The sequence below is a fragment of the Pongo pygmaeus genome, chromosome 8, assembly GCF_028885625.2.
Source record: "Pongo pygmaeus isolate AG05252 chromosome 8, NHGRI_mPonPyg2-v2.0_pri, whole genome shotgun sequence".
NCBI classification, from domain to species: Eukaryota; Metazoa; Chordata; class Mammalia; order Primates; family Hominidae; genus Pongo; species Pongo pygmaeus.
This window is the reverse complement of record NC_072381.2, coordinates 55,295,481-55,319,759: the sequence shown is the minus strand read 5'-3', so window position 1 is coordinate 55,319,759 and position 24,279 is coordinate 55,295,481. Positions and strand designations below refer to the sequence as shown.

Here is a 24,279-nt window from a genome sequence, read left to right as displayed (position 1 = left end):
TCTTGGCACCCTTGTTGAAATTAATTGACCATAGATGTGTGGGTTTATTTCTAGACCCTATTCTGTTTCATTCTTCTATATATCTGTCCTTATGCCAGTACCACACTGTGTCAATTATTGTAGCTTTGTAGTGAGTTTTGAAATCAGGACATGTGAGTTCAACTTTGTTCTTTTTCAAAATTATTTTAGCTATTTGGAGTCTCTTGAAATTCCATTTGAATTTTAGGATTAACTTTTCCATTTCTGTAAAAAGTATTGTTGGGATTTTGGTGGGGATTGCATTGAATATGTAGTCACTTTGGGAAGTATTACCATCTTAATGATATCAAGTCTTCCAGTCCTGAACTTGGGATTTTTCCATCTATTTAGATATTTCCTTCAGCAATGTTTTGTGGTTTTTAGTATACACGTCCTGCACCTCTTTGGTTAAATTTATCACTAAGTATTTGATTTTTTTATGCTACTATAAATGGAATTGTTTCCTTAATTTCCTTTTTAGATTGTTTACTGCTAGTTTATAGAAATACAACAGATATTTGTGTATTGCTTTTGCATAATGTAACTTCTGCTGAATTTATTAGCTCAAATAGTGCTTTTGTGGATCTTATTCTATGTATAAGATTACACCACCTGTGAATAGAGGTAATTTTACTTGTTTCTTTTCAATTTGGATGCCTTTTATCTTTCTTGCCTGATTGCCCTGGCTAGGACCTCGACTACAGTGTTGACTAGAGGTGGCGAAAATGAGCATCTTTGTCTTGTTCCTGATCTTATAAGGAAAGCTTTCAGTCTTCTACCATTGAGTATGATGTTAGCTGTGAGTTTTTTATAATAACCTTTTATCAGGTTGAGGAAGTTCCTTCCCATTTTTAATTTGAGTGTTTTATCATGAGAGGTTGTTGGATTTTGTCAAATGTTTTTTCTGCATTTATTGGGATGATCATGTGGGGTTTTTCCCCCTACATTCTTCTAATATGTATGTAATACATATTTGATTTTTCCATGTTGAACCACCCTTGCATTTGGCCATTGAGATTTTAATCTAGGAGTCTATTAATTGAATAAGGATTCAAAATAAGGGTTCCATATGTTATTTTAAAATGTTTTCACTATTTCTGAGGAAATCTAAATATATTTTAAGTATCAATAGAAGAGATGTATTTGTTTTCTTCTTTCTGTTTTTGTAAGAGTGTCAGCAGTTGATAGAATAATGGGAGGGAGGTAGTGAACCAGAAGGTACTAGGACGTATATTATAGGGCTACAGTAATGAAGCAGTGCTGATGGACAGATACAAAACTAAAGATGAAGTAGAGGAACAGCTCAAGTGTAGATAAGCACTGAAGCTGGGCATGGTGGCTCACAACTTTAATCCCAACACTTTGGGTGGCGGAGGTAGGAGAATCATTTGAGCCCAGGAGGTCAAGGCTGCAGTGAGCCATGATCCTGCCACTGCACTCCAGCCTGGGTGGCAGAGCAAGACTTTGTCTCAAAAAAAAAATCAGTATTGTGCTGTCTGTTGTTAAGTTGAATTATTCTAGACCATCTAAAGGACAATTGATTCTCATCATTCACCCTACTTATATTCTATAAAGTTGCCATGAACACTGCAATAAGAAATACTAAACTATTGCTGCTAGGGCAAATAATTGGGTTAGGTTCCTCTGCACCTTTGGTTACAACATTTTCATCAACCAGTTGTCACAAAACTTGCTTTATGTGTATTTTTGTTTAAAGGTGCCTTATTTAATGTCTGTTGATTCATTGCACTACAACTCATGCCTGAACAAAGCTTCTCTAACACACAAATTTTCTCCATAAGGGACATTACAGCACTAGGAGTAATAGACGGCACTTTAGCATGACACTTGGGGGCCACTCTAAATAGCAAAATCACCAACAAAACACAGAAGTCCAAAAAAGTGGCAATAAATAGGCCATGAAAAGGATACTTTTTCACAGGATCAGAGCTGAAACAGTTGCCTGTTCACCTTCACCTGGGAAAACACGTGTCAGGTAATTCAAATTCTTCACAGTTCTGCACATGCACATATCTGTGATGACAGGAAAAAAGTATTGATTTGGAGGTTGCAAATAAATTTTAATAAGTAGATGAATTTGCATGTATAGAATTCACAAGTATTGAGAGTCAGCTGTACATACTTTTTAATCTTAATTTTTTCTTCATAATATGTTCTATATGGTGCTAATCATTAGTATTTTAACCGTTATATAACACTTAGGTTAAGTTAAAATACAAATACAAAGCAAGAATCTTCCTGGAGGAAAGCCTTTCATTTGGAGTCCTAGGAGAGCATGGCCGAGGAGTCACTGAACACTATGGAATCAATGTAAGTTCCCCTTTTTTAAGAATGTTTCCCCTCTTATAGGAGACATAGGAAACATGTAGTTCCATTCTGCTAGGCATATACTTTTATAGGCACAAGACAGTGCTCCTTAGTTTGAAGGGTCATGAAACTTTGGTGTCTCTCACCTCAGTGAGCCCAGGATGAGTCTAGTCAGCCAGACCAGGGAACCCCATCTTCCTTCTGAACTTATAAACTCGGAGTGGGTAGTCATGGTTTGTGCTCTGTTTGCAAAGTTGCATTTGAATTGGCTTTAGTGTCTCTTCTGTAGAAATGGTTAAATTTTGCCTTCCAATTATTTCTTAAAATCATTAGGAATTTCCTGAGTAGTTTTTTCAGAAGTATTCATGATGGCAGAGAAAGGATACTGTTTCTAGTATTTAAAAATCTGTATTCTATATAACGTGTTTGTGGGAGGTAGATACAGTTATGCGTGCGTGTGTGTGTGTGTGTCAGTGTGTGTCAGAAACACCACTGGCATGCATTCAGCAAAACCTCTTAAAGTCCCAAACAGAATGAGGTGTCATGTTACCTTTTCTGAGGGAAACGGACCCAGACTGCCCGCAGTGCCTAGTGGGTTTTGCTCCTGAAGCCTCAGGGCAGAGGAAGTCAGCCAGTCTTGAACAGCTGTCTTACCAACCACCACGGGAAGAGTTACAGAAAGCTTTTTCTCCAGAACATGCACATAAGAGCTGTGCAACCTGTGTTACACAGTTGAACTGTAAAACGTAAAATTGCCTTACATTATCGACATCCCACTACCATATAGTCCCAGAGAAAAATGTAGAGCAGAGTGAATATCCCGGGAGGTTGGATGGAAGCACCTCCTCCAAGGCAGACTGACATTCAGCAGTTACATGCACCGAGGAAGCAAATGGAATAAATGGAAAGATAAATGTAAGTGTAATTCAAGCAGATTTAGCAGTACACTACAGCCTTTTTTAAGGCATGAAATTTTTTATGGAGGAAAAAACTCGAACTTCACTGTTGTAGTTTTGTGAATGCTTCCAGCAGTTGTCACTGAGGAAATATTCACCAGCGCCTGAGAGTAGAGAGCAGAATGTACGGGCTTTATTTGGATCCTGATTCAAACAAATGCTGTTAAAAGAAAATTTGGTGAGACAATCAGAGATATTTGAACACCGAATATTTGAATGTATTTAACATCAAATTTAAATTTAACATTTAAAAATTGTTAACATCTTAAGCATGATACTAGTTTTGTGATTATATTTTGAGAGAGATTTTATCTTTTAGAAATACACAGTGAAATGTTTATAGATGAAACCCCGTGAAGTCTGGGACTCACTACAAAGAAATGATGAGGGTGGTAGGGGATATAGGTGAAGCAAGGTTGTCCTTGAGTTGATAATGTTTGAATCTGGATGATGGGGATTCTTTGTTCTGTTCTACTTTGTTCAGGCTTGAAATTTTTCATAATGAAAGGTTTAAAAATGCTTTTTAAAAGAGCAGGAGTGCAGAGTTTCTCAAAACTCTGCTGGATCTATGAAACACTAAGGAAAACACTAGCTGTGTTCTGACAATCCATTAACATGGCCATCAGTAAGTAATGATTGAATGCCTACTGTGTGCCCAGAATGGAACTTGGTGCTGAGGGCTGGACCCAAAGATGAGGACTGAAGGAGTTCTGAGTGGTCAGAAAGATGTAGGACTCAAAGCCCATTAGGTCATTAGAGCACATTAGGTTCTTCTGCTGTCCAGTTGGTCAAAGATTCCATCGCCATGACGTTTGGATAAATTGACTTATGAAATGCTGAGAGGCAAACTGAATACAAGAATAAAATGCTCAAAACTTCGATAGGCTTGTTTTTATTTATCTCAGTGCCTCCCATGAAGAAGGCCAGCTAGACAACTGTTTTAGTGAGGAAATAGTCTTATTTTATACCTGTGACTACGTTTAATATCCAAGAGCTTTGGGTTTTATCTTCTTATAATTTATTTGTCTTTGCTGTGAGTTAATTTGTCATGTATAATGAAATGGTAAAAATGTGTAAGATGAGACAGTTTCAGAGATGGGTCATGAAACTACAGTTCATTCAGCGATAGATGTTATATGGTTTATTTTTTATTTTCATGTAGATAGGTAGTTTGAATCCAGATATTAACAGACAGTTTAATGCTGTTAAATTTTGTCTCTAGGCTTGAAGTTGGCCTTTTTTTCTTTAAATTGTGGAATAACTGTTACTCCTCCTTTTCCGGCAGATTGATGATATTGATCTTATCAGTGCCAACATGGAGAATGCACTTGCTTCTATTGGAGGTTTCTGCTGTGGCAGGTCTTTTGTAATTGATCATCAGGTGGGTTCTTTTTAAAAACAGGAGCTAAAACTGAAACTAATTTCTCCATTGGTCACCTCAAAATATAACTTCGAAATACAAAATTTTACTTAGTTTATCACACAATTTTTATTTAAATGTCAACTTTTAAAGAATCACTCAAAAGATTTCTCTTTAGAAATGATCTCTCATTTAACAAAAAGTCTTGTTTCTGTTACACTTATAATGTTTATTTATGGCTGGATCTTACCCCCCTCACCACATGTACACACTGTTCAGTAGTTGTTCTAGAGAACCGTTGCCTTTCAAATGTTTACCTAGAAAGGACAGAGAATGTGTATATGTCTTCAACTCATTTGTTTCTTCTCAGCAACTTTCTGGCCAGGGATACCGCTTTTCGGCTTTGTTACCTCCCCTGTTAGCTGCTGCAGCAATTGAGGCCCTCAACATCATGGAAGAGAATCCAGGTATAACCCTTTAAAAACCCAAGAAATCAAAGAGATTTCAGGTTACATTAGTTGTGTTACTGATTTACTTACTGGAGAAATTATTTGCCAGACAAAACTGGTTTGCAGTTACATTATATGGCATTCGTAGGAAGAATGGCAGTGAAGAAGCTATTCCTGCCCCAAGGACTTGGGGTCAGAGCTTTTCTCCTGTGCTTGGAGCCAGAGCCAGAGCCAAAGCAAGGCTAGCTCAGATAATGGGTGGAGATGCTGGGAGGAGGAGGGGCTCTCAGCCAGTTCTGGGCCTAAACGTTCCATTGGTGTAAATAAGCCAGTCTTTATTTGGTTAATAGTTTTTTGAGAAATCACCTGAAGCATGCTGCTTTTTTGTCTGTGCAATTTTATAAATATTGCGAGTTTTCGCCTTTAGCCTTTGAATCATCAGTTGGTACTGAGGCCAAGCCGGGTTTACCAGCAAAGAACTTACTCATTGGGAAAAATAAAAAGTCTACTAAGAATTTAAAATGTGGCCTTTGGCTATGACAGTGCCACCTTTGCAAAGCTTAAAATGGAAAGGGAGCAGCAAGCCCTACCCAGTACAGTATTTCTGAATCTTCATCACTGATACTAATTCAGAGAACCAGAAAATGTGTGTCTCTGTGCTCATTCATATGTTTGCTTCTCAGATGGCCTGGCACTCCTACCTTCTGATCAGATACTTTAGTTTTGGGATTTTCCTTGAATAAAAAAGGAAAATATCAAGAAATATTGTAAAAATTATTTTACTATAGTTGATTTTTTACCAAATTGTTTATGATAAAGAAATAAGCAATAAATTTGTACCCTTTGATTCTTGGCCAGATTAGGATCTTGATGAGAACAAGAGGCATTGATTGCTCTTGAAAGCATCATTCCAGGTGTGTTGAAAGTGGAATAGTGAGGTGAGAAGGGGCCGGTTAGCACCAGACAGAGCTTGGGCCTTCAGGGGAGTGTGGATTCCTGGCTCTGTTAGTATGTAGAAGGATTTGTAGCATTTTAAATTGATGAGCTTGATCTGGGTCTTCAAAAATATTTTTAGGTTAGTACTATCATACGTTTCAAATAGACTGTCAAATGTATTTTTTTCATCTAGGTATTTTTGCAGTGTTTAAGGAAAAGTGCAGACAAATTCATAAAGCTTTACAAGGGTGAGTTTTATATATTTTCAACCAACATAAAGTTTATCTGCACCACACTTAACAACTAATGGAAAGTTTTAAATTTATAGGCCTGGGTCAGTTTGACCAGATTGCAACTAAGAAACCAAAAACTTAGTTCACTCACATTGGTTTATTTGTATAAAACCAGATGATCTGTTTTAAAGAATCGTGACTTTGTTTTTCTGAAAATGAAACAAACTCATTAATAAAATATTACAGCAGTACAGAAGATAGAAAGATGAAAATAACAACCCAACATCTTACCACCAGAAATAACCAGGGTAAACACTGAAGCATCTCTCCATGTCTGCACACACAGGGATGCCATTATATATTATGTAATTAGATGACTGGGTTCATAACATCTGTATTACTTTTTAATAAATTACTAAGTTTTAACACAAGAAAAAGAAACAAGTGAAATTTTATCAGTGTTTCTTTTTTTTTCTTTTTTTAAACTACACAAGAGTCACTCTTTAAGATTCCTCTGTAGTTAAAAAAAAAAAAAAGATCGAGGTTGGTGATTCTCCAGGCACATTTCTGGTCTTATAGGAAGTGATTTCACATTGCCCGGGGTCTTTCTTTTTGCCTTTCGTAAGGTGAAGCATGCTTTCTTGGTCATGAAAGTCCTATCTCTGTTCCAGATATGGAAACTGGAGACTTAACTGAAAGAAAAGGACAATTGATAAATGAGTACATCACGGCTGTTCCAGATAAAGAAGGGGCAGAGACAATTAAAATTCTGGGTGTGCCTGTGTGATAGTAACAGCAGTTCTTGCATGATTTATGGTAGAGAGATATATTTGTATTGGTTCCAGTTCCATTGGTTTGTGAAATATTAATATGCCAACACAGCCTAGCATATTGGAGTCACTGGAAATTCATCAGTGCTAGCCTTATATGCCCTTCACTCTATGGTGTTAACCTGCCTTTTTCTAAGTCCAATCTCCACTTACCCCAGCTCTATCACACTTTTTCTTTCCAAAATTCCTAATCCTCTTGTCTTCACTCCCCTCACTTTTAGCTAACAGCCTCGCCTTATGCTGTCACTTGGGACTCTGTCATATTTCCTGACAAATCTACACACCTGTGGGTATCTGAACCAGTCTTCCCTCCTGTAGGCCAATAAATGTTGCTCCAACTACCACAGGCCCTTTTTTAAGGACTGAGTGCCTTTGCTTGTCCCTGCTACTTTGTCCTCAGCCTGTCCCCTTTCTTGTGTCATTTGATTAGCAGTCACGTCCACTTTAAATTCCTCTTGCCTGTCACCCAACGTTTCCCTCTGCAACTCCCCATGTCTTTGCTCCTCTCAGTAGCTATCATCTCCACGTCTTCACTTACACTGGCAGCTCTGAGACCTGGCTTCTGCTACTGCCCTTCGCCTGGACTGTTTTTGTGGAGGTCTCCACTGACTGCTGAATCCAGTGGACCATCTTCAGAGCTCATCTTCTTGATGTCCCCATAGTTTTCAGCACAGTTGACCACTCTTTCCTTCTTTGGACTCTGCTACACTGCACGCCTGGATTTCCTTTTACATCTTTGAATGGCTCCATCTCGGTCTCCTCTGAAGGCTTTCTTTCAACACCTTGCTCTTCAAGGCTTTGTCTGTGCTTCTCTTCTTCTCGTTACCTTCTTGAAGAATGCCTTCTTCCACAGCTGGAGCTCCACATCATTTCATGACACGTGTATGTAGACAGCTCCCAGCTTCATATCTCCACCCTGGACCACTGCAGCTGCAGGTCTCACACCCAGTTGCCTACTCATTATCCACAGTTGGAAGACTCCATGGCACCTCATAGCAAACACGCATTCAAAAGGGTCGCAGGGGCAAACCGTGCTGGTATCTAGATGGTTACAGAGAACAGTAAACAAAATAGCAAAGAGGCCAATGTGACAGGAGGGAAGGAGTGGGAAATCTGGTGGAAGATGAGGGCTGGGTCATGGGCCATCCGCACACAGGGACTTGTGAGCCGTGATGAGGGCATTGGCACACAGAGGAAGCCCTAGCATGGTTTTGAGCAAAAAAGTGAAACAGCCTATCTGATACCATAGCAAAATTACTTTTGCATGGTGTGAAAAAATACATTGAACAGCAATAAGAACAGAAGCAGGGAGACCAGTTAGGAGATTGACTCAGGTGAAAGGTGATGGTGACTCTAACCATGTTGGGAGCCATGACGTGCGAAGTGTCTGGATTCTGGGTATCTTCTGAAGGGAGAGCACACTGGATCTGGCAGAAGTTCATATGCAGGGTGAGTGAGAAAGAGAAGACTCCAGGTAGAGCTTAAGGGGTTTGGTCAGAGTAAATAGGTAGAGTTGCTAATGAGTGAGAGGGACAGAACTATGGAGAAATACTTCCTGGGGAAGGTCAGCAGTGGTTATGTTAAGCCCAAAGTGCCCATCAGACATGGAGTGCAGAGCAGCAGCTGGATATATAAGTCTGAAGTGTGAGGGAGAGTACTGAGCTAGAGATAAATTTTTGAGTCTTGGGGTATGGATATTATATGAAGCATTTCAGTGTGAAGAGGTCAGAAACTAGCGAAGACTAGTCCGAGAAAGAGTGGCCAGTGAGGAAGAGGCAGGCTAGAAGAGACTAGGGTCCTGGAAACCAGGGAAGAAATTGCTTATGTAGGTCAGCCTGTGACATGCCACTGCTGACAGGCCAGACCAGATAACAGAAAACTGATCCTTTGACTTCATCATGTAGAGGTATTATGACTTGGTGAGTAGTTTCAGGGGAGTGTGGGGTAAAATGCCTGCTTGAAGGAGGTTCCAGACAGGTGGACACAGCTTAGATGACTGTTTTGAGGAGTTTTTCTCTGAAGAGGAACTGAGAAACAAGATGGTGGCTGGAGAAAGAAATTGGTCAAGAGAAGAATATTTCAGTTTAAGATTACTGAGATCAATTTCTGAATAACATCTGGCTAAGTATAAAACATCCTTTCTCCTACTGGTTGGCAGTACTGTATCATATACCAGGTTCCCATTTGTACCTAGATCTGTTTTTAAACTGTCTCTTCCATTCCATTGGTATATTTGCTCATTCGTCAGACTCTTTTGATTTTGTCTGTTTTTATCACTGTTTTGGAATACAGGTTTACCACTAATGTCTGTTTTTATCACTGTTTTGGAATATGGGTTTCTCCAAAATTATTGCTAGAATCTTAATTGGAACTGCATTAAATTTTCTGATGAATATGGAGGGAAATGTCATCCATGAACATGAGCTCTCTATTTAAATCTCCCTTTGTGTCCTTTAATGGAATTCCTATAAAGCCCTTGTACCTTTATGGAACCTTTAAAGGGAATTTTCAGACATCCTATAGATTTTGTTGCTGTTATGAATAGAGTTGTCTTTTCTGTTATATTTTCTACTTGATTATTGCTGATTCATAAGAATATTATTATTTTCTCTAAACTGACCTCATATCCAGGAGTCTTTCTAAACTCTTAGTATTTCCAGTAGTTGTTTCATTCTGTTATAATGACATGCATGGAAGTCCTGTTGTCTGCAATAATGGTGTTCTCTCTTTCCTTCCTAATGCTTTTACATCTTAGTTCATTTTCTTATTTTATTGCTTTGGTCTGAGTCCCTAATCTGTATTGAACAGTGGCAATAAGAGCAAACATTCTTTCCTTATTCCCAGTATAGAAGCACTTCTTCATTAAGTATAAAACATCATGCTATGGGTTTTTGGTGAGCAGCTTTTATTGAATTATTCCTAGTTTTGTTTTGTTTTGTGGTTTTTTTAAGAGAGAGGATTGTGCTATGTTGCCCAGGCTGGAGGGCAGTGGCTATTCACAGATATAGTCAACACACTATAGCCTCAAACTCCTGGACTCAAGCACCTCCCAACTAGTTGGGACTACCGGTGCGTACCACTGCACCTGGCTAAATGATTCCTAAATTTGAAGGCCTTTTTTTAAAATCATAAATAGATGTTGAACTTTATCCATTTTTTTTAACATCTATTAAGGTAAATCATAAATTTGTCTTATGGCCGAATTACATTGAAATATTTTCTGATGTTAAACCATCCCTGCATTCTTAAGAAAACCATTACTTCATTATAATATCTTTTTCTACACTGTTAGATTTATTTAGCTAATATTTTAATTTGACTTTTTATATTTATGTTTATAATTTAAATGGATCTATAACCTTGTACCAACTTTACGTAACATAGCAGTCAGTGTTAGGGTAGCTTCAGTAGATGATTTGGCTATTTGCCACTCTTTCTGCCTCATGGAAGCACTGAGTAAAACAAGACTTGATCGTTTCTTCAAAAGTTGAGAGTAGGGGAGGAGCCAAGATGGCCGAATAGGAACAGCTCCGGTCTACAGCTCCCAGCGCAAGCGACGCAGAAGACGGGTGATTTCTGCATTTCCATCTGAGGTACCGTGTTCATCTCACTAGGGAGTGCCAGACAGTAGGCGCAGGTCAGTCGGTGAGCGCACCGTGCGCCAGCCGAAGCAGGGGCGAGGCATTGCCTCACTCGGGAAGCGCAAGGGGTCAGGGAGTTCCCCTTCCAGGGGTGACAGACGGCACCTGGAAAATCGGGCCACTCCCACCCGAATACTGTGCTTTTCCGACGGGCTTAGGAAACGGTGCCCCAGGAGAGTATAGCCCGCACCTGGCTCAGAGGGTCCTACGCCCACGGAGTCTCGCTGATTGCTAGCACAGCAGTCTGAGATCAAACAGCAAGTCGGCAGTGAGGCTGGGGGAGGGGCGCCCGCCATTGCCCAGGCTCGCTTAGGTAAACAAAGCATCCTGGAAGCTTGAACTGGGTGGAGCCCACCACAGCTCAAGGAGGCCTGCCTGCCTCTGTAGGCTCCACCTCTGGGGGCAGGACACACACAAACAAAAAGACAGCAGTAACCTCTGCAGACTTAAATGTCCCTGTCTGACAGCTGTGAGGAGAGCAGTGGTTCTCCCAGCACGCAGCTGGAGATCTGAGAACGGGCTGACTGCCTCCTCAAGTGGGTCCCTGACCCCTGACCCCCGAGCAGCCTAACTGGGAGGCACCCCTCAGCAGGGGCAGACTGACACCTCACACGGCCGGCCAGGTACTCCAACAGACCTGCAGCTGAGGGTTCTGTCTGTTAGAAGGAAAACTAACAGAAAGGACATCCACACCAAAAACCCATCTGTACATCACCATCATCAAAGACCAAAAGTAGATAAAACCACAAAGATGGGGAAAAAACAGAGCAGAAAAACTGGAAACTCTAAAAACCAGAGTACCTCTCCTCCTCCAAAGGAACGCAGTTCCTCACCAGCAACGGAACAAAGCTGGACGGAGAATGACTTTGACGAGCTGAGAGAAGAAGGCTTCAGACGATCAAATTACTCCGAGCTACGGGAGGATATTCAAACCAAAGGCAAAGAAGTTGAAAACTTTGAAAAAAATTTAGAAGAATGTATAACTAGAATAACCAATACAGAGAAGTGCTTAAAGGAGCTGATGGAGCTGAAAACCAAGGCTCGAGAACTACGTGAAGAATGCAGAAGCCTCAGGAGCCGATGCGATCAAATGGAAGAAAGGGTATCAGCCCTGGAAGATGAAATGAATGAAATGAAGCGAGAAGGGAAGTTTAGAGAAAAAAGAATAAAAAGAAACGAGCAAAGCCTCCAAGAAATGTGGGACTATGTGAAAAGACCAAATCTACGTCTGATTGGTGTACCTGAAAGTGACGGGGAGAATGGAAACAAGTTGGAAAACACTCTGCAGGATATTATCCAGGAGAACTTCCCCAATCTAGCAAGGCAGGCCAACATTCAGATTCAGGAAATACAGAGTACGCCACAAAGATACTCCTCGAGCAGAGCAACTCCAAGACACATAATTGTCAGATTCACCAAAGTTGAAATGAAGGAAAAAATGTTAAGGGCAGCCAGAGAGAAAGGTCGGGTTACCATCAAAGGGAAGCCCATCAGACTAACAGCAGATCTCTCGGCAGAAACCCTACAAGCCAGAAGAGAGTGGGGGCCAATATTCAACATTCTTAAAGAAAAGAATTTTCAACCCAGAATTTCATATCCTGCCAAACTAAGCTTCATAAGTGAAGGAGAAATAAAATACTTTACAGACAAGCAAATGCTGAGAGATTTTGTCACCACCAGGCCTGCCCTAAAAGAGCTCCTGAAGGAAGCGCTAAACATGGAAAGGCACAACCGGTACCAGCCACTGCAAAATCATACCGAAATGTAAAGAACATCGAGACTAGGAAGAGACTGCATCAACTAATGAGCAAAATATCCAGCTAACATCATAATGACAGGATCAAATTCACACATAACAATATTAACTTTAAATGTAAATGGACTAAATGCTCCAATTAAAAGACACAGACTGGCAAATTGGATAAAGACTCAAGACCCATCAGTGTGCTGTATTCAGGAAACCCATCTCACATGCAGAGACACACATAGGCTCAAAATAAAAGGATGGAGGAAGATCTACCAAGCAAATGGAAAACAAAAAAAGGCAGGGGTTGCAATCCTAGTCTCTGATAAAACAGACTTTAAACCAACAAAGATCAAAAGAGACAAAGAAGGCCATTACATAATGGTAAAGGGATTAATTCAACAAGAAGAGCTAACTATCCTAAATATATATGCACCCAATACAGGAGCACCCAGATTCATAAAGCAAGTCCTGAGTGACCTACAAAGAGACTTAGACTCCCACACATTAATAATGGGAGACTTTAACACCCCACTATCAACATTAGACAGATCAACGAGACAGAAAGTCAACAAGGATACCCAGGAATTGAACTCAGCTCTGCACCAAGCGGACCTAATAGACATCTACAGAACTCTCCACCCCAAATCAACAGAATATACATTTTTTTCAGCACCACACCACACCTATTCCAAAATTGACCATATACTTGGAAGTAAAGCTCTCCTCAATAAATGTAAAAGAACAGAAATTGTAACAAACTGTCTCTCAGATCACAGTGCAATCAAGCTAGAACTCAGGATTAAGAATCTCACTCAAAACCGCTCAACTACGTGGAAACTGAACAACCTGCTCCTGAATGACTACTGGGTACATAACGAAATGAAGGCAGAAATAAAGATGTTCTTTGAAACCAATGAGAACCAAGACACAACATACCAGAATCTCTGGGATGCATTCAAAGCAGTGTGTAGAGGGAAATTTATAGCACTAAATGCCCACAAGAGAAAGCAGGAAAGATCCAAAATTGACACCCTAACATCACAATTAAAAGAACTAGAAAAGCAAGAGCAAACACATTCAAAAGCTAGCAGAAGGCAAGAAATAACTAAAATCAGAGCAGAACTGAAGGAAATAGAGACACAAAAAACCCTTCAAAAAATAAATGAATCCAGGAGCTGGTTTTTTGAAAGGATCAACAAAATTGATAGACCGCTAGCAAGATTAATAAAGAAAAAAAGAGAGAAGAATCAAATAGATGCAATAAAAAATGATAAAGGGGATAGCACCACCGATCCCACAGAAATACAAACTACCATCAGAGAATATTACAAACACCTCTATGCAAATAAACTAGAAAATCTAGAAGAAATGGATAAATTCCTCAACACATACACCCTCCCAAGACTAAACCAGGAAGAAGTTGAATCTCTGAATAGACCAATAACAGGAGCTGAAATTGTGGCAATAATCAATAGCTTACCAACCAAAAAAAGTCCAGGTCCAGATGGATTCACAGCCGAATTCTACCAGAGGTACAAGGAGGAGCTGGTACCATTCCTTCTGAAACTATTCCAATCAATAGAAAAAGAGGGAATCCTCCCTAACTCATTTTATGAGGCCAGCATCATCCTGATACCAAAGCCTGGCAGAGACACAACAAAAAAAGAGAATTTTAGACCAATATCCTTGATGAACATTGATGCAAAAATCCTCAATAAAATACTGGCAAACAGAATCCAGCAGCACATCAAAAAGCTTATCCACCATGATCAAGCGGGCTTCATCCCTGGGATGCAAGGCTGGTTCAATATACGCAAATCAATAAATGTAATCCAGCATATAAACAGAACGAAAGACAAAAACCACATGATTATCTCAATAGATGCAGAAAAGGCCTTTGACAAAATTCAACAACCCTTCATGCTAAAAACTCTCAATAAATTAGGAATTGATGGGACGTATCTCAAAATAATAAGAGCTATTTATGACAAACCCACAGCCAATATCATACTGAATGGGCAAAAACTGGAAGCATTCCCTTTGAAAACTGGCACAAGACAGGGATGCCCTCTCTCACCACTTCTATTCAACATAGTGTTGGAAGTTCTGGCCAGGGCAATTAGGCAGGAGAAGGAAATCAAGGGTATTCAATTAGGAAAAGAGGAAGTCAAATTGTCCCTGTTTGCAGATGACATGATAGTATATCTAGAAAACCCCATTGTCTCAGCCCAAAATCTCCTTAAGCTGATAAGCAACTTCAGCAAAGTCTCAGGATACAAAATCAATGTGCAAAAATCACAAGCATTCTTATACATCAATAACAGACAAACAGAGAGCCAAATCATGAGTGAACTCCCATTCACAATTGCTTCAAAGAGAATAAAATACCTAGGAATCCAACTTACAAGGGATGTGAAAGACCTCTTCAAGGAGAACTACAAACCACTGCTCAAGGAAATAAAAGAGGATACAAACAAATGGAAGAACATTCCATGCTCATGGGTAGGAAGAATCAATATCATGAAAATGGCCATCCTTCCCAAGGTAATTTACAGATTCAATGCCATCCCCATCAAGCTACCAATGACTTTCTTCACAGAATTGGAAAAAACTACTTTAAAGTTCATATGGAACCAAAAAAGAGCCCGCATCGCCAAGTCAATCCTAAGCCAAAAGAACAAAGCTGGAGGCATCACACTACCTGACTTCAAACTATACTACAAGGCTACAGTAACCAAAACAGCATGGTACTGGTACCAAAACAGAGATATAGATCAATGGAACAGAACAGAGCCGTCAGAAATAATGCCACATATCTACAAGTATCTGATCTTTGACAAACCTGACAAAAACAAGAAATGGGGAAAGGATTCCCTATTTAATAAATGGTGCTGGGAAAACTGGCTAGCCATATGTAGAAAGCTGAAACTGGATCCCTTCCTTACACCTTATACAAAAATCAATTCAAGATGGATTAAAGACTTACATGTTAGACCTAAAACCATAAAAACCCTAGAAGAAAACCTAGGCATTACCATTCAGGACATAGGCATGGGCAAGGACTTCATGTCTAAAACACCAAAAGCAATGGCAACAAAAGCCAAAATTGACAAATGGGATCTAATTAAACTCAAGAGCTTCTGCACAGCAAAAGAAACTACCATCAGAGTGAACAGGCAACCTACAAAATGGGAGAAAATTTTCGCAACCTACTCATCTGACAAAGGGCTAATATCCAGAATCTACAATGAACTCCAACAAATTTACAAGAAAAAAACAAACAACCCCATCAAAAAGTGGGCGAAGGACATGAACAGACACTTCTCAAAAGAAGACATTTATGCAGCCAAAAGACACATGAAAAAATGCTCACCATCACTGGCCATCAGAGAAATGCAAATCAAAACCACAATGAGATACCATCTCACACCAGTTAGAATGGCAATCATTAAAAAGTCAGGAAACAACAGGTGCTGGAGAGGATGTGGAGAAATAGGAACACTTTTACACTGTTGGTGGGACTGTAAACTAGTTCAACCCTTGTGGAAGTCAGTGTGGCGATTCCTCAGGGATCTAGAACTAGAAATTCCATTCGACCCAGCCATCCCATTACTGGGTATATACCCAAAGGACTATAAATCATGCTGCTATAAAGACACATGCACACGTATGTTTATTGCGGCATTATTCACAATAGCAAAGACTTGGAACCAACCCAAATGTCCAACAATGATAGACTGGATTAAGAAAATGTGGCACATATACACCATGGAATACTATGCAGCCATAAAAAATGATGAGTTCACGTCCTTTGTAGGGACATGGATGAAATTGGAAATCATCATTCTCAGTAAACTATCGCAAGAACAAAAAACCAAACACCGCATATTCTCACTCATAGGTGGGAATTGAACAATGAGAACACATGGACACAGGAAGGGGAACATCACACTCTGGGGACTGTTGTGGGGTGGGGGGAGGGGGGAGGGATAGCATTGGGAGATATACCTAATGCTAGATGACGAGTTGGTGGGTGCAGCGCACCAGCATGGCACATGTATACATATGTAACTTACCTGCACATTGCGCACATGTACCATAAAACCTAAAGTATAATAATAATAATAATAATAAAAGAAAAAAAAAAAAGTTGAGAGTAGGTCTCCCACTTTACGGCCATCTAGGCTTGGGGCCTTTGGTTTGGGAATAGTTGTTGATTATCTCTCATATATCTATATTATTTTAACTTTTTATTTATATAAATTTGGTTTTGTGTGTTTTCATCAGTGTGTTTTCTTATTTTTATGCACTGTCTTATTGCACTGTGTTCTTACTCTTCTTCAGCTTCTTACATTTAGCTTTTGGTTTTATTTCTCATTTTCCAATAAATACGTTAAAGATAAATATTTTCAAAGGCAGTATCTTCAATGTTTAGTTCTGAGTAATTTTTTTGTTCAGTTTTTCTCTAATTTCTCACTACTCTCATCTCTGAGATTCAGTTTGGGAAAGGAAGTCAACATCCTATGCTGGTTTGCCTCTGTTTTCATTGTAATAGAGATAGTTATTGGTGTCAGATTCTCCCTATAGGCTATAAGCACACAGTGGAGACCGTGGCTACCTGGGTGATTGCTCTGTCCCTGGGAGCTAGCCCAGTGCTCGTTTATCCACTGGGATAAGATGATACTCTTTTGTTAAAGAGTAGTGTAATAGACTCTGAAACATGGCTCCTCTGAACTCAAGCTACAAGCGTGTCCATTTGATTTTAATTAAACTCATCTGACATTCAGCATCTAGGCAACCAGAGATAGGGCATTTTGTTTAATTCCTTCTCTCACCAGCATGTGAGATGAGACCATTTGATCAAAAAGCACAAGTTAGATTTGGACCTCAGGTGCCTTGTATTTCTTTTCTTTTTTTTTTTTTTGGAGACAGAGTCTTGCTCTGTCACTCAGGCTGGAGCACAGTGGCACGATCTCAGTTCACTGCAACCTCCACCTCCCAGATTCAAGTGACTTTCCTGTCTCAGCCTCCTGAGTAGCTGGGATTACAGGCACGTGCCACCACACCTGGCTAATTTTTGTATTTTTAGTAGAGATGGGGTTTCACCATGTTGGTCAGGCTGATCTTGAACTCCTGACTTCGTGATCCCCCCAACCTTGGCATCCCAAAGTGCTGGGATTATAGGTGTGAGCCATCGCGCCTTGTATTTCTTGAGGAAAATTGAGGCCATTTGATTCATATGAAATGCTATTTGGAAAGCAGTTTTTTTTTTGTTTGTTTTTTGTTTTTTGTTTTTGTTTTTGTTTTTGTTTTGAGACAGAGTCTTGCTTTTGTTGCCCAGGCTGGAGTGCAGTGGCGCGATCTCAGCTCACTGCAACCTCTACCTCCCAGGTTCAAGTGATTATACTACCTCAGCCTCCCGAGTAGCTGGTATTACAGGTGCCCACCACCGCACCTGGCTAATTTTTATATTTTTAGTAGAGACACGGTTTCACCATGTTGGCCAGGCTGGTCTCAAACTCCTGACCTCAGGTGATCTACCTGCCTTGGCTTCCCAAAGTGCTTGGGATTACAGGCATGAGCCTCCACACCTGACTGAAAGCAATTTTTTAATACTGTGAAAATACATGACCTTTAAGAAAAAAGATACTTGATATATGCGTTTAACATGGTCAGAATTTACACAGGAAATGGGTTTTCAAAGTGTATTGCTTAGTTTCTACATTAGTAAGGAACTAATCTAGAAGGTTCCCCCACATTCCACATGCCCAAGAGTCCATGATTCAGACCTGTAGCCTGCTTTATTGAGAGATCTAGCATGATGTGTTATATTTAAAGAAAGGAGACGCTAATTAATAATGTTCCAAGGGTGATTGGAAGGCCAGGTCAGATGAGTTTCCAGAATTCACATTATTGTAACACACAGTAGTCATTCTGTAAAGGCTTTTTGAGTCCTAAACTGGGAAGATTCAGTTGTGCTACCTAGTACTTTTTATTGTCATTTCATTCTGAGGGAAAAACAAATCGTTTTAGGTGAAACAGACTAAATGAAAGGAATCTAAAATGTTTAGCTCAGTTTCAAATAGACATATATCACATTTGTGTCCTAAGAGGTAGGTCAAAAATCAAATAATATTTGTTGTTATAGGAGAAAATAGACTTTAAATGAACCTGACCAGATAGTAGCCGAGATCGTGCCACTGCACTCCAGCCAGCCTGAGTGACAGAGCAAGATGCCGTCTCAAAAATAATAATAATACTAATAGTAATATGGAATAGCATCTCATGGCAGCTGTAGTAAAAATACAGGATTAAATTTAATTTAATTTAAAAATACAGGATTTGGCCCCTAAAGATCTACCTTTCTCCCTGAGAAGCTACAGATTTTTGTGCTGTTAATCCTAAGTAAAAAGAAAATAATTTTAATCCAAGTAAAATCTAAAACTTAACATGAAAATAAGGACTTTTTCTATCTAAACATATTGCTGTTAGTCAAAATATAATGTATGTTTGGTATTTGTTGGGTTTTTCTTTGAGACAGAGTTTTGCTCTGTCACCCAAGCTAGAGTGTAGTGGCACAATCTCAGCTCACTGCAACCTTGACCTCCTGAGTTCAAGCGATCTTCCCACCTGAGCTTCCCAAGTAGCTGGGACTACAGGGGCAAGCCACCACACTCGGCCAATTTTTTGTTTTTTGTTTTTGTTTTTGTTTTATTTGTAGAGATGGGGTATAATGTTGTTAATGTCAGAAATCATCCCTGTAATTTATGAGAGACAAAATAAAAACTAAAGACATAGATAATAAGCAAGGAAGCATAACATGAACTGTAGTGAGTAGCTTGTGAAGGATCCAGACAGGATGAAAAATAGCAAATGATGGAGCAGAGCCTTCCCTAAAGTGGGCGATGAAGAAGGCCCCAGCAGCAGGCAGTGCAGGAGCTGGGCCCCGGCGCGTGCAGCCAGCACAGGGAAGAACAAACATCGGGGGCGAGGGAGCACATGGCAAGGGGATGATAGGCCAAGGTGGGGCCCAGAGGGCCTGTAAGGAGGCACAGAGTCCCTGGTGGGAGGCTGGGGCCACGAGACCCGGTCCTGCGCTCGGGAAGCCACATCGCAGGCAGACTTTTTTAGATAAGGAAGCACTGCCCAGAGTGCCTCGTTTCCCTTTCTTTGTTGGAATTGGAATGATGCTTCCCGTCGTCGCAAGCTTCTGTACATTCACTGTGCCTTGACGTTGCGGACTTCTAACATTATTTCTCCGTGAGCGATCTTCAAGCCTGGAAGGGACTTACGGCTGTGTGTGTGTTTCCCTTCTTCAGCATTTCTGGATTAAAAGTGGTGGGGGAGTCCCTTTCTCCAGCCTTTCACCTACAACTGGAAGAGAGCACTGGGTCTCGCGAGCAAGATGTCAGACTGCTTCAGGAAACTGTAGATCAAGTAAGCATCCGTTGACTTGAGGCAATCCCCCCACACCACTTCTGCCCTTGCCCCAAGCAATTTTTTAATGTTAGTTTCTAAGAAAAGTCTCTTTGCCCTGAGAGAGAAGAGGGTAGAAAGGAAGATGCTGGTGACCCGCTCTTGACATGGAATCCTAATCCTCCAGGTCCTTCCTAGCTTCTAGGAGGCAGGACCCAATGGGAGGGCCATGGTAACAGGCCGCAGGCCCTCCCATTGGGTCAATATGTGGCTCCCTCCAAAGATACAGTTTTGTACCACTTTGCATTTAAATATACTTGACCTCTCCTCTGAAAAACTAGCCTTGCAGAAAACTCACTTGCTCACCATTTTACAAAGCCAGGCTTTCCTATGTGTAGTTGGGGGAGGCATTGTGTGTGGGCATCGCACACATTCCTGGACGGCTGGCTGTCCCCGCAGCACAGCTCAGGGACAGTCCACTCACAGTCACCCTGAAGTCAGGATGCTCTTGTAAACGGAAAGGAAGACCACTTTTTATAACATGCCTGTTTTTGAAACTGCATTTATGAGGAGATTTTGGGGAACAGGGTTAAATGGTGACAGAATAATGTCCTTTGTGAGTATGTGAACATGGAATAATTGGGATAAATAAATAGGATTTATGATTCATTGATTACTAATTCTTGCTACAGTATGATGAGGGCAATAACATGGTTGAAAACTTAATCTTAAATTTTTGCTAATTCCAGTAGTAGCAAAATATTTATATAGCCCTAAATAAATTTTGAGGAATCAAAGGAGTGATACATAATAAGTGAATACATATAAAATGTTGATTGCAAACAAAAGAAAGATGGTTGAGAGAATATAATTTGTCAGGGCATTTTATTTGCGGGACATAATAAAACTGGACAATAATATCTATCTCATATAGTCCTTGTGAGTATTAGATATATTAATCTTATAAAGTACATGAAAGAATGCTTAGCACATAGTATTTGCTATATGAGTATTATTTATTATCAATAGTATTCTTATTAAGTATCTAGATTTAGAGCTACCCTCAGGCTGTACTGAATACAGTACATAAGAAATTTCTCATTGTAACTTTCTCTTTTCTGTTTTTCACACATTTCTTGTAGGATTACCTGAAGAAATATTCTCAGTATTGTTCCACATCAAGATGGCCACTAGTAGCACTGAGCTTATATCTTACTAGCTAAGCTACTTTTTCAGAAAATGAACATTGTTTTCCTCAGTAATTTCAACAAAATTTTTAGTTAAGTTTCTCATTGGACTAGGTTGGATCATGAGCATATTACAAAATAAACCATATGGTTAATGGGGTAGCATCTTTATTTTGGGCAGGTTGAGACATATTATGACCACTGCCCATGATGATTAGGTCCATTGCTCTCACATGGTGTGAACTAGAAGTGGAAGAGGGGTAGAACTTCAAAAAAGATTGAAATGCTGCTACAGAAGAAAAAGAAAATACTGAGGTCTCTGTAATCACAGATATTTATGTTATAAGAAATCAATACAGATTAAAAATTAGGTAAGAAAATTGATTTACTAATAATCTTGATCTCTAGCCACATTTCCCTGAAATAAATTTGCTATGAAACCGTGATGGGGATCAGCAAGCTATGTTTTCCAAGTTCCTTCAAATGGGATCCTGCTAGGTTCTGCTATTGGGAGGTACTAGAGAAACATAGGCAAGAGAATGGAAGAATAGATCTCCTTTTCCTGTTTGTTTGCTGTCCTTGCCAATATTCTCCCAAGAACATCCCCTTGCCCTAGGAGCAGTAATTGTTTCAGTTTACCAATTTTTTCAGAGCCCCAGAAAGTGCCTCTTCAGAGGTAACAGCAGCAGTTGGAACATATCTCTCCCTCAGAGGTCTAGCCTCAGCTCAGGAAGGCTTTTACTCTTGAGTTTACAAATTTTAATAACTCCAGTCTCTTCCCTTTATTCATCTAAGCTTCTGAGGAGGTCCGTATGTGGCCAGGAGATGGTGGTGATAGCTGCATCTTGCAGTCGTTTTCTTTGCTTTCCACAGTGTTGTTACTCTTTTCTCCTATTTCCTATGTGGTCAATTTTTTAATATTAACTCATAGTCATAGTATAGTATTCGTACTTTATGTGAAATGAAATGTTTTTTATAATGTAGCCATGGCCAACCAATAGCATATTTTCTTTTAGATTTCATAATATATATTTTGCTTCAGTGACTTTATATCCTTTTTTGTTGCCCAAATTAGTTTTTTATATACAAAACATCCAATATTACCCTGGTCCCATCATTTCTTCTGATATCCATTGTCCTGTGATTTCTCCTGGAAAGTGAATTGTTTATCTGTCCATTTCACTCTGTGAAGTCATACAGGTCTATCTATATAGAACTCCTGTTCTCCAATTTATTCCTTGTGTGAAACTGGGCAATTTTTTAATCTCAGAATATGTTTCTTCATATGCAAATCAGATATAACACTTGCCTCACAACATTGTTTAGAGCATTAAAAGAAATATAATATGGTATCATTCACACAGAATTTCCCTGGGTGTGAATTGAACAATGTCAGTGTTTCTCCCATTTAATGTGAAAACTAACTATATAAATAAACAAAAAAAGTCTAAAAGAAGAAAAATATCAATAAAAATCATTATAAAATGTATACATATTAAAATATTATCAAGAGTCCTATACAAATTGAGTTTTTCATGAATAATAAGGATTGTAACTTTTATGTTGCAGTTAATGCAAGAAGCATTATCAAGGAGAATCACATGTCTAGAGCAAAGTGATATTAATAGTGTTTATGTTTGAGCCAGATGGACTCCTCATAGGAGCACACAGTGCTCATCTCCTCCCAACTTTGCATTCAAATAAATCATATTTGTAAGCCAAAATTGGTCATAGAGGAAATATTCAACACCACTAAATTAAGCAAACTAAAAATACAGCAGTTTTTCTCAGTGTACTGGTTGTTAAATACATACTAAACCACCACTAGGTGGTATAGGCCCTCATAAATGGCAAAATAAAAATGGGACTGCTTAGTTTCTATTTTGTTACTCTTTTTATTTCTGAAGAGAATGAGTTCAAATTTTAACAGCAGAGAAAAAAATATAGTTGTGAGAGAATCAGACTTTCAAGTATCTGGGGCTATTTTAAGGAAGGACATAGATGTTCTAAATTTATCCTAGCCAAGAAAAAAAAAGTGCTTGGTTGGCTACAAATGAAAATCATTAAAATCCTCCCATGGGATTATTGATCAGTCTAAACCAAGAGTCAATTTTTTTTTTAAAGGGTCATATTGTAAAAATGTTGGTCTTTATTGGTCTGTTTGTGTCTCAACTAACAGACTCTGCTGCATTAGTGTAAAAGTAGCCATAGACAAAGAATGTAAATGTAAATGAATAAATATAATTGTGTTCTAATAAAATTTTATTTGTATATCAAAATTTAAATTTTAGCATGTCATGATAAGTTATTCTTTGGGTTTTTTTAAATGAGTAAACAATGTATAATCTACATTTAGTTTGCTTGCTCTACTAAGTGAGGTGGGGGCCAGATTCGGCTTCAGGAGGGTGGCTAGCTAACTCTTAGTGTAAACAATATATATTATTCAGTATTCCTCTGAAGTGATCAACTTGGTTATAATCATGGTAAGCTGGCAAGTGAGTCGTAAGATAAGGACTATATTAGTTAAGGTTCTCCAGAGAAACAGAACCATAAATGAGATAGATAACTAAGATAGATGTAGACATAGAGGTAGAGATATAGATAGAGATAGATGAGATAAAGATACAGATGATATAGATGACACAGGGATACAGATACTGATACAGATGAGATAGATAGAGATAGAGACAGAGATAGCTAGAAGAAGATAATTCTTGGGAGGAATTGGCTCACAAGGATGTCGAGGCTGAGAAGTTCCACAATCTCCTGCCTGCACGATGGAGGCCCAGGAAAGTTAGTGATATAGTTCAACCTAAGCCCAAAAGTCTGAGAACCAGGTGTTCCAATATCGGAGGACAAGAGAAGATGGATGTCCCAGCTCAAGAAGACAGATTAAATTCACCCTTCCTCTGCCTTTTTGTTTTATTTGGGCTCTGAATAGATTGAAGGATGCCCATAGATATTGGTGAGGATGATCCTCTTCACCCAGTCTACCTATTCAAATGCTAATTTCTCTGGAAACACAGACACACTCAGAAATAATGTTTTATCAGCCATGTGGGCAACCCTTAGCCCAGTAAAAGTGACACATGAAATTAATCATCACAGGGAGGTCTGGGACAATTCATGTCTTTGTTAATTTAAATAGACACATGAAGAAATTATTTTTTTTCTTTTT

The 24,279-nt window shown here is 39.3% G+C and overlaps 1 pseudogene; it reads left to right on the top strand.

Annotated features, from left to right (window-relative positions):
- Nucleotides 1-23,376, top strand: part of LOC129044951 (serine palmitoyltransferase 1-like) — a 52,088-nt pseudogene extending 28,712 nt beyond the window's left edge.
- The last annotated feature ends 903 nt before the right edge of the window (nt 23,377-24,279 follow it).